An 11530-nucleotide genomic window follows, 5' to 3' on the forward strand; every position below is an offset into this window, starting at 1 on the left:
CTATTTTTCTAAAGGCTCCACTCTCTGTATTAATAATAAATGTTTTCTGGTGTTTGTTATGCTGGTCAACATGCGGGGTGTTCTACCAACAGGGTGGGGCAAAAGTAGGTCTACAGTTTGTATGAAAAATAATACCAGTAATTAATAAACAATAGCCCTGGGGGTGTGGCTCAGTTGGTTGGAATGTTGTCCCAGATACTGAAATGTTGCCGCCAGTCAGGGCACATACTCAGGTTGTGGGTTCGATCCCTGGTTGGGATGCATGTGGAAGGCAATTGATAAATACTTCTGTCTCACATCAATGTTTCTCTCTTTCCCTTACCCTTCCTCTCTCTCTAAAACCAATAATAACTTTAAAAATACATTAAAAAATAATACAAGAATGGCCCTAGATGGTTTGGCTCAGTGGATAGAGCGTCTGAGGGTTCCGGGTTCGATTCCGGTCAAAGGGCACATGCCTGGGTTGCAGGCTGGATCCCCAGTAGAGGGCGTGCAGGAGGCAGCTGATCAATGATTCTCTCTCATTGATGTTTCTATCTCTCTCTCCCTCTCCCTTCCTCTCTGAAATCAATAAAAATATCTTTAATAAAAAAATAATATAAGAATAAACTCTGTGTTTTCAATACTCACAACTGTAAATCTACTTTTGCCCACACTCTATTTTTTTTTTTTTAATTCTTGCAATACCTTTATGATATGGGCACTAATATTGTCTCCATTTTACAGATGAGCAACTTGAGGCTCAGAGAGGCTAAGGGACTTGACCTAGGTCACATATGAGGAAACAAAATTATAATACCCCCAAATTCTTTAATAAGCCGTGGCTAAAAATCATATCTGAAGCCAAGGGCCACAAGCTTTAGTTTCCCATTTGATGAGGAATCTTGAAAAGAATAAGATAACTGTTGACACAGGTACTTGGAGATAAATTGTTCAGCTGGCCTCACACCTCTGATAGCTAATGAAAAAGAATAGAGAATCATTACATGTCAGTACCATCAAATTTTTGTTAAACCTATAAGTACTTACATCCTGTCATTATAAAGGTGAATTTCTAAATTTGTTTACTAAGAATGACAAAGGACTTCCTTGTAATATGACAGGTTGGTTTTAATGGTTTCAAGGATTGCTGACTAACAACTTTGAGCTGTTGGCAGCAAAAGGGCACCAGGTGTTAGACTTGTGGAGTCATACCAGACCTAGGTTCAGCAACTTTGGTACTTGAGTTCTGGCTAAGAAAGATTTCAGAGCCAAGACTCAAACTAGAAGAGAAAGTTTATTTAGATAGTCACAGAGGTAGTAGAAGTGAGTCAGCTGGGCTGCATAGGCTCAGGAAATAAGCTACAGAGGCAAAGGAAGGTCCCTTGGAGCTTAGGAGAGAGAAGGGCAAAGGTAACCGGCTTGTGGGGGAAGAAGAGGAGGAAGAGAAAGGCACAGGCATGCTCTAGGGAGGGAGAGGGCCCACTGGGTCTGTCTTGAGGATTTTATTTTTTAAAGTATTTTTTATTGATTTCAGAGAGGAAGGGAGAGGGAGAGAGATAGAAACATCAATAATAGAAACATCAATGATAAGAGACAATTATCACTCAGCTGCCTCCCGCACGCCCCCTACTGGGGATCCAACCCGAAACCTGGGCATGTGCCCTGACTGGGAATCAAATCTTGACCTCTTCGTTCTTAGGTCAACACTCAACCACTTAGCCACACTGGCAGGGCTGTCTTGTGGGGGGGAGGGGTGTTAAAGGCTGGGAGTTTAGGGGATATCTTAGGGGGAAATCTCAATAGAAGATTCATGAGCTTTATACTGATGTACCAAAATGAGATTTATTCTCTTAACTTCATCTGTCCTTGGGGGTTGTTGGCAAATGGCACTAATTGGATTTCTGCTGTCTATCTCCGTGAGTAGGGTGATTTAAGCTATTTACCCTGTGGCTAGGGAGGAAAAGTGTAAACCACTTAAATTGATTTGAGAGAGAGAGAGAGAAAACATGAATTTGTTGTTCCACTTATTTATGCATTCATTGGTTGATTCTTGTAAGTGCCTTAACCCAGGATGTTACTGTAACTGGCAAGATGATGAGACCTCAATTCTTGTCTGTTTGAAAAAATATTTTTTTATTGATTTCAGAGAGGAAGGTGATCAGCTGCCTCCTGCACACCCACTATTAGGGATCGGTCCCGCAACTGAGACATGTACCCTTGAGTGGAATCAAACCCAGGACCCTTCAGTCCTCAGGCCACGCTCTATCCACTGAGCCAAACCAGCTAGGGCAAATCTTGTCTTCTTGAAGGAAAGATTTCAGTCAAGAGACAAAGTGCAACAAAGCAAGAATTTATTGGCTGCATTAGTAACACACTCAGGACAGTGAAGCAAGGAAGGGCATAGAAGAAGCAATAGGAGAGCCTACGCCCAGCCTAGGCTGGGCTGCTTTGGCTCACTGGGAATTCAGAGAAACGGAGGCAATGGAGAGGTTCAGGGGGTTAGACCGGGAGGAGCTGCCACTGCCAATTGATTCCCTGGTTGCAACTCTCCTGAAGTCCCTTGGAGGGAAGAAGGGGCCAGAGGGGAATGATGAGGGTGTGCTCCCCTGGAGGAGAGCTCTGAGTCCTTTGCATTGAGGGTATTTCTCTGCTGCAGATGGAAATCTTAGGGGAGGTCTCAGGGTGTGGTGGACAGTTGGATACACATGAGCAGAGCAAGGAGGAGGAGCCAGGTACAGAAGGCCACCAGGGCGGAAAACCCTCGGTGCCCAGCACATGACAATTGTAGTGTGGGACCTGGGGGTGACCTTTCCTCCCCTAGCACATCACTGATCATGGGGTTTGGACCCCCCTGACATTTCCTCCCTAGAGATAACATCTAGGCCTCCGTTGCATTTCAACTCCAGGCCCAGAAAAGCAGCAAAACGCCCCACACTGGGGATTGAACCCACAACTCAGGCACATGCCCTGACCAGGAATTGAACCGTGACCTCCTGGTTCATAAGTTGACGCTCAACCACAGAACCACACCGGCCAGATAATACTCTTAGGTCCTTGGTTAGAGAAGATAGAATTTGCAATGTATTAGATGGCTGTAAACTGATTGGCCGTTTAACTATCTGCCTCAGTTTTCCTATTCCACTGTCTTGGCTTACTAGCCTGTCTCAAACCTAGTCAAGTCTCCTTCCATCACCATTTATCCCCACTTTGTTCTCTCCTACCTCCCCCCACCGCCCTGTTAGTATTTTTAATCTTTTTATTTTTGCCAACCTGAGAGGCGGAAAATAATCTAATTTTAAGTTTCTTCATTTAATTATGAAAGCGGTTGTGTTTCTCTTTGTGTTTATTAGTCATGTGTAAACTGCTTTTTCTGTGAACTGCCAGTTCTTTCTTTTGTGCTTTGAGATTCTCTTCATCGCAAAGCCCTTTCCCACACCTGCTCTCTCCCCACCCACAGCCCCACCCCTTGCCCTGCTCAGTCCTCTACCGCCACCTAGCGAGAAGGCTGGGATTTACCACAGGCCCTCACCGACACTAATTGCCTGGGCCTCACCAGAGCTAAACTCCCTGCTGGAATCATGCCCTTGGTTCCTAGGCACTTGGTTTAGCAAATAAAAGTGCAGGACCTCCACTTAGATATGTATTTCCAATAAGTAACTTTTTAGTTGGTATATACAATACTAAAAAATCATTCATGGGTTATCTGCAATTCAGAAGTAACTGGGTGTCTGTAATTTATACTGCAATCCTATTTCCAGGCTTCCATTCCCGCTAAGACCAGGTCCCAAAAGCAGGGTGAGAAGCTATTTCATGTCCAGGGCAGCTTTACTCATAGTTCTCATAACTTCATAAACCACATTATTTGAGAAGCTGCAAAGTCAACTTGCATAGTCAGTTTTACTCAATAAAATTATAGCTCTAAAGTTTGCATATAAGGAAAATAGTTATCATGTTAGTAATACCTCTAACAGTATAAACCCCACCCCCAAATTAGCCAGTAATCTTGTAGGAAGGTACTGTATGATCAAATGGTTAATCACAAATGGAATGTAAATGTATCACTGAGCACTGTTTTCTAGTGTATCAAAATTTTTATGTCATTATTTCCTTCACTGTGCTATTGTTATGATGTGCTTAACAGGGAACGTGGTTAGTGAAAGGAAGATAAACCTGGATGTTACTGTAAAACTTAGTTTAACAAATATTTAAAGAATTTGAATTTTATCTGCCTCTTGTAATTTGGATCTCCTCTTATGTACATAGTGCTAATATGACGACCTTTCTCTGCACTGTATGCAAACAGGGTAACTAAACAAAGCCACTTTCAGTCCTTGAAGGTATATCCAGGTTTATGACAGTAATTGTGTTTACATTTTATGGTGCCTAGTATTGACAAAATGTTAAAAAAAAAAAAAAAGAAGAAGAAGAAGAAGGAGAAGAAGAAGACCAGGTCCCCACCCTGACTATGCCTTACCTCCTCTACTCTCAGCAAGTTCTATTGTACCACATTCCATCCCAGCGGTTTTCACAATGGTGGTTGCAGGTGATAATGAATCATTGTAGTTAAGACCTTGGCTCTGCTTTTTTTTTTTTTTTTTTTTTTACTTTCCCCCCAGTATAATTTGTCTTAGTTCTCAGCCTCTTTTTAAAAATATTTTTATTGATTTTTAGAGAAAGATAGAGAGATAGAAACATTGATGAGAGAGGAACATCATCATCATCATCATCATCATCATCATCGATCGGCTGCCTCCTGCATACCCCCTAGTGGGGATCAAGCCCGCAATCCAGGCATGTTCCCTGATTGGGAATTGAACCGGCGACTTCTGGGTTCCTGGGTTTTGAGCCACACTGAGCCACATTGGCTGGGCTGGCTCTGCATTTGAATCCTAGCTCTCACGGTGTGAAATCTCTTGAAAGTAACATCCTCTCTTGTGTCAGTCTCTGTTTCCTCATCAGGAGGAAAATAATATGTTCCTCTCTGGTTGTACTGATGATTTCTAACATTAAGGCTACCATTTACTGAGCACCAAGTATTTAACATGTGTCAGTTCCTGTGGTTATTACTATTAGAATAAAAGATCATAGAATATGAGGATGATCTGTCAGAGTTGATTCAGTTGATATGGCTGGCTAGGCAGGTGTCCCCTTCCTCCCTCACCGATCCATGTGGTCCTCCCCAAAGCTGGGCACTCAGTTGAAGAGGACGACCTATCCCCCTCCACCCAGAGGAGAGGACTGGTCTTCGGTCAAGGGTATACGACTAGCTATGCTCCCTGCTAGAACCTCCAAACAAGCTCTCAAGGCCCGTTTTTAGGAGAACATCGGGTAGTCAAGCTTCTAAGACTCCATATATATCCAAATGAGGCACTGCATGTGGCAGTCTGCCTTTCTTTAAAAATAAAATAAAATAAGGTAAATGTTTTTAAAAGGAGCACAGCAAATATAAAGATATGTTTTAGGCATATAAAAATTAAATACTGAGGAGGCATCAAGAAGAGTTGAGGGCGGTTACCATTAGGAAGACATCTGGGGTATATGGAGAGGAGTGGAATAAAAGACTATTCTTTTAAAATAAATTTACTGCTTAACCTTTAAAACCGAAGTCAGCCCTGGCCGGGTAGTTCAGTAGTTTATAGCATTGTCCCCATATGCCAAGGTTGCGGGTTCCATCCTTGGTCTGGGCACATACAACAATCAACCAATAAATGTATAAACAACAAAAATCGAAGTTTCTCTCTCTCTCTTTAATCAATAAGTAAAAGTTAAAAACAAAAAATGAAGTTAGCATGTTCTGATTGAAGTTGTCTGTGATCTTAATTCTGTTCTTTTCAGTGTGTCTGTCAGCTTCCCTTTTAATAGAAAAAAGTAGCTGCAGCCATTCCAGGCCTCATATTAGCACATCTAACCATCTGGAGCAGCCTTCTTTCCCTCCCATTATTCTAAAGGCCTGGACCTAGAGGGTGCCAGGGCCTGATGACAGGGTCACATTATGACTTTCATTGGCCCTAGATACTTCCTCCATAAAAATGAAAAATTTAAATGAAATTATATTTTATGACTGCACTGGTGATAAAGATGAATATATTAATACTATCTATTGCATGTGTGTTCAGGAAGCCATAACAAAATACCACAGAGCTGTTTAAACAACATTTATTTTCTCACAGTTCTAGAGGCTAGAAGTCAAAGTGCCTTAAGGATTGGTGTCTGGTGAGGCCTCTCTTCCTGTTTTTTGTTTGTTTGTTTTGTTTTTTGTTTTTAATTGATTTTTTACAGAGAAAAAGGGAGAGGGAGAGGAATAGAGAGTTAGAAACATGGATCAGCTGCCTCCCCCCTGCTGGGGATGTGCCAGCAACCAAGGCACATGCCCTTGACCGGAATCAAACCTGGGACCCTTCAGTCTGCAGGTCGACACTCTGTCCACTGAGCCAAACCGGTTAGGGCTCTTCCTGGTTTGTAGTTGGCCATCTGCTAGCTGTGTCCTCATGTGGCCTTCCTTATATGTGGACATAGAGCGAAACTCTTTGGTATATCTTCCTCTCCTTGGGAGGACACTGTGAAACAAAAATTTAACTTCCAGAGCTGAAAAATCTTTTTGGAAAGAAAGGGTTTATTAGGCCATTGGTACAAGAAAAAGACGACCAGGTCCTGGTGCAGTGCTGAGTGGAAAAGGCAAACATGTCTGCCAGCCGGGAGTTGGGAGCATTTTTTTAAAATATATTTTTATTGATTTCAGAGAGGAAGAGAAGGAGAGAGATAGAAACATCAATGATGAAAGAGAATCATTGATCAGCTGCCTCCTGCAGGCCCCACATTAGGGACCGAGCCTGCAACCCGGGCATGTGCCCTGACGGGAAATTGAACTGTGACCTTCTGGTTCATAGGTGCACACTCAATCACTGAGCCATGCCAGCTGGCCAGGAACATTTTTTATACATCAAGCAGGGGGGAGAACGCGGTAAACCACTCTGAAAGAATTTACATTAGCTATAGGTAAAAGGGATGGGAGAAGGTGAATCTGGATAATTCTGGGATAGGTGCAGAATCCAAATAAGAAGGAAAAGATGTTCCTTCCTGTGGATTGTCTATAGGCAACAGATTGGAAAATTTGTGTATAAACAAGAAACGGAGGCTCCAAGGGTCCAACGGCACCTGCTATTCTCTCTTTTGGATAATCTCAGAAATAGCCATCTGGAATTTAATCTGAAATTCTAACAGACATAAAGGAATTCCAGCAATCTTTTGTCAGCTGGCCTGCAGTTGTTAACAGCTGTAATATAATTTAGGACTTCTCAGAACTTTCTCCTTGTCAACACCATCATATGGGATTAAGGCTCCACTCTTTATTTTTTTAATGTTTTTATTTATCTTTTAGAGAGAGAGGATGAGAGAGCGATAGAAAGATAGAAACAGCGATGAGAGAGAGAATCATTGATCGGCCGCCTCCCAACACCGCCACCCCCCTACTGGGGGCCTAGCCCCCAACCCGGGCTTGTGCCCTGACTGAATAGAACCAGGGACCTCTTGGTTTGAACCACACCGCAGGGCAAGACTCCACTCTTAAAACCTCATTTCACCTTAATTGCCTTAAAACCTCATTTCACCTTAAAGCCCTAGCCTCAAATACAGTCACATTGGGAATTAGGATTCAACATAGGGATTTGGGGGGGGACACAGTTCAATCCATAATATATGAAAGTATCTTCTTTAATCTAAAAGTTCACTTTTTTCCTTTTGATTTTATTTAAAAATTAAGGCATTTTCATGTGCCCTTAAAAAGACTTTGTGCTCTAGGCCAGTGGTTCTCAACCTGTGGGTCGAGACCCCTTTGGCAGTCGAACAACCCTTTTACAAGGGTCGCCTAAGACCATCCTGCATATCAGATATTTTCATTACGATTCACAACAGTAGCAACATTACAGGTATGAAGAAGCAACAAAAATAATTTTATGGTTGGGTCACAACATGAAGAACTGTATTTAAAGGGCCAGAAGGTTGAGAACCACTGCTCTAGGCACTGCGCTTACTATGCCTGAGGAATGCTCCTTCTTGTTTGATTGGTTTACAACCACACCCACTGAAGGTTATACTGATTGGATTATAGCACTCACTAGAGCTGGGAGTAGGGTCTGTCCCACCCAGATGGGATTTCCGATATACAATGGCACAGGGAGCGGGGTGGATACCAGCAAAATAATAAAAATATCTGTTGCAGATGGGAACAATTTACAGAAGAAAAAGAACAACAAATTACAATTACCATATGAAAAGTGGCTAATAATTGATGCTGGCTAGTAATTAAGGATAGGAAAAATAAGACAACAATAAGATATTTTTCACCAAATTGACAAAAATTTAAGTTTGATTAATATCCAGAGCCATTGTATAGAGAAAAGCATGCACTGGTATATTGGTGGTGGAAATCTAAATTGGTACACCCGTTTGGGAGGACAGTTAAGTAGTAGCTATCAAAATTTTAATTGTGAATACTCTTTATCCCAGCAATCCAATTTCTAGGTATCTAAATACCTAGTGTAAGCAAACATGAGGACTATTTGCACAAAGAAGCATTTATAAGGCTATTCATTGCTGAATTGTCCATGATAGCAAAAAATTGTAAGAAGCCTCACAATTCATTAGCAGTGGTGTGGTTAAATAATCTATGCTAAATACATACAATGGAATACAATGCAGCAGCTGTATAAAATAAAGTAGGCCCAGCTGGCATGCCTTAGTGGTTGAGCGTCAACCTATGAACCAGGAGGTTGCGGTTCAATTCCCGTCAGGGCACATGCCCAGATTGCAGGCTTGATCCCCAATAGGAAGCAGCCGATCAGTGATTCTCTCCCATCACTGATGTCTCTATAGCTCTCTCCTTCTCCTTTCCTCTCTGAAATAAATAAAAATATACTTAAAAATAAAATAAAGTAGGTCAATATGTAGTGAAATGTAAAGAGCTCCAAGACATATTTTAAACTGAAAAAAATCCATATACATATATATACATATATAGAATTATCTCATTTCTGTAAACAAAGGTATGTTTCCAAATATAAATATTCTAAATTTGCATTGATATTGTGGACGAAAGGGGCCACATGCTGACCTGACAAGCTCAGGAAAGGCCTGCATGGCAGTTCTGCAGACTCGGAGACCTAAAGTAACCACAAAGGATGGTCTGAAATTAAACTTTAACTAAAAGCAGTTATGGTGGGCAGTTATGTCCTAGGCCAGTATCTTCACTGACAAGATCAACTTTGATCCTTACTGAGCCCATTTGCCTTTTTGCCTCTAAGATAACATACCCTTGAAATGTCTGGGTAACTTGTAACTTCCCTTTTTTCTGGAGCCCCTGGGGCACAACCAAATGTTCTGGGCGCCAGGACAGATACTATAAATTCCTTCATTATCATGTTAATTGATCCTGCTATCCTATCACAGAGGTTTCCCCCTGCTTCACTTAATCCCACCTCCTTAAATCTGTCACCAATGAATTTCATGTATAAATACGGATGTAACCCTGCCATTCTCCGGAGCACTATCTCAATTCGTTGAGGTTCTGCTTCCCGGCATATGTCGACAGTTTGGCTCAAATAAACTCACAAAAATTCTTTACAGGTTTCAATGGTTTTTTACGTTGACAAAAGCATTTCAAAAAGTTCCTATTACAATTAGAAAAAAAATGGAAACCAGCCTATGACGTCTACTTGTCGGCTCCTACATACATCTCCAACCTCAACCACTATCCTTCTCTTTCTTCTGCTCCCCACTCTTCAGCCACACTGGCTTTCATTCAGTTTGCTGAATTCACAAAGCTCTTTCATCTCAGCGCCTTTGCCTTCTCCCCCTCCCCCACCTCATCTCTTGGAAGGGCTTTCTCTTTCTCAGCCTTCAAGCCTCTCCTAACTGTGGACATTGGTGCAGCCCTTTTGGAGGTACTTTGGCAATATTAGTCATCTTGGGCCAGGTTCCCTGGAAGCAGTGACTCCTGGGAACTGGGACAGAGTGTAGTGAAGGAGGGACCTCAGAAGAAGAAGATGGAGGGAGGTGAGCAGAGATGTGGACTCAGCACATTATGTTCAGCCTGGGCTTGAGAGGGGATCTGGAAGAGGAATTGTACCCACTGAGTGAGTCCCATTGGAGGTCAGGAGCCAGGCTTGTGTACCCAGTGCCAGTCATTACTGGCCTCTGGCTGAGCCTACATCCCAGGGTTGTGGAGGGGGAGCACCTACCCGCTCTGGACAGGGAAAGGGCCCTCAGGAGCCATGAGCAGCCAACATCCACAGCAGCTGGGAGGCGGGATGGCTGAACCAGCCAGTGAAGTTGCACCCACTAGTGAGACCTAAGGTGTGCATGGCTTTCCTGCTAGAAACTCATTCTTAGCAACATACTCTAGACAACCTTCATTCATGTGCCCATGAAGGATACCAGAAAGTTCATTTCAGTGTTGTTTATGATGGTAGAAAACTAGAAATAACGTAAATGTCCTTAAACAGGAGAATAAAGTAATCATAGTAAATACCTACTAAAACTGTAAAATTAATGGACTGGAGTATGTGTAGCAACGTGGACAAATCTCAAAGCATGATTTGAGTGAAAAAGCAAGTGTCAGGGTACATTCTGAATGATGCTATTGAAATAAAATTTCAAAAATGCAAAATTAACACTAAATATAACTTGTGTGTACACAACTTTTGAGTAAAATTATAGAAACCTACTTAAGGACAAGCACAGAGTGGATGATAGTAAGTAGCTCTGGGGAAGGGAAAACTGGGATGGAATCAGGAGTTCAACCGTCTCCCAACTGTCACCCTAATGTTCTATTTAAAGACACACAGGCCATGGCAGCATTTTAAGATTTAGTAGTAACACAGGTGATCATAGTTGATTCTGCATATATTTTATTCTTTACACTTAATCCGTAATATTCACACTTTAAAAATTACAAAAAAATATTCATATGGCTCAGTGATCATTTTGTTTTTTGTTTTTCCTGCGTTATCATGTTACTTGCAAATAACACAGAAGAAAGTACACAGACGATCCATTTTCTTTTTTTAGGCTCCATCACAGCACTTTGCCACATTTCATCATGTCACATGAGTTGGTTAGCCATGCTGTTCGTATACAATGTAATTAACATCGCGTGAGGATGTTTATGTCAGTGGGGAAATACTCATAAAAAGGCTAAAGTTTCTGAGATGGAATTGACAGGATAAGGTTTGGGAACCCACTTATTCCAGGTGTTTCTTTGCTATCTATTCTAGCCAATATTTCCAGTGGCCCATTCCCACCAGTGATGCTGATCAGAAGAACCAGCTTCATATTTACTTTTTAATTTTTTACATATTTACTTTTAATTTTGCTAAGTACTTATAGATGGCCCTCCTAAATGCCTGACTAGTTTACACTCCCTTCACAGCCCATGATGTTCCCATTTGTCCCATAGCCTCACCAACACTTGGCATCATCACACTGTTATCTATCATGCAGATTGGGGTAAAGAGCGCCTCATTACTTCTCTGACCACGAGTGCAATCTAACA

This window comes from Myotis lucifugus, unplaced genomic scaffold, assembly GCF_000147115.1.
Source record: "Myotis lucifugus unplaced genomic scaffold, Myoluc2.0 scaffold_124, whole genome shotgun sequence".
In the NCBI taxonomy this organism is placed as follows: domain Eukaryota; kingdom Metazoa; phylum Chordata; class Mammalia; order Chiroptera; family Vespertilionidae; genus Myotis; species Myotis lucifugus.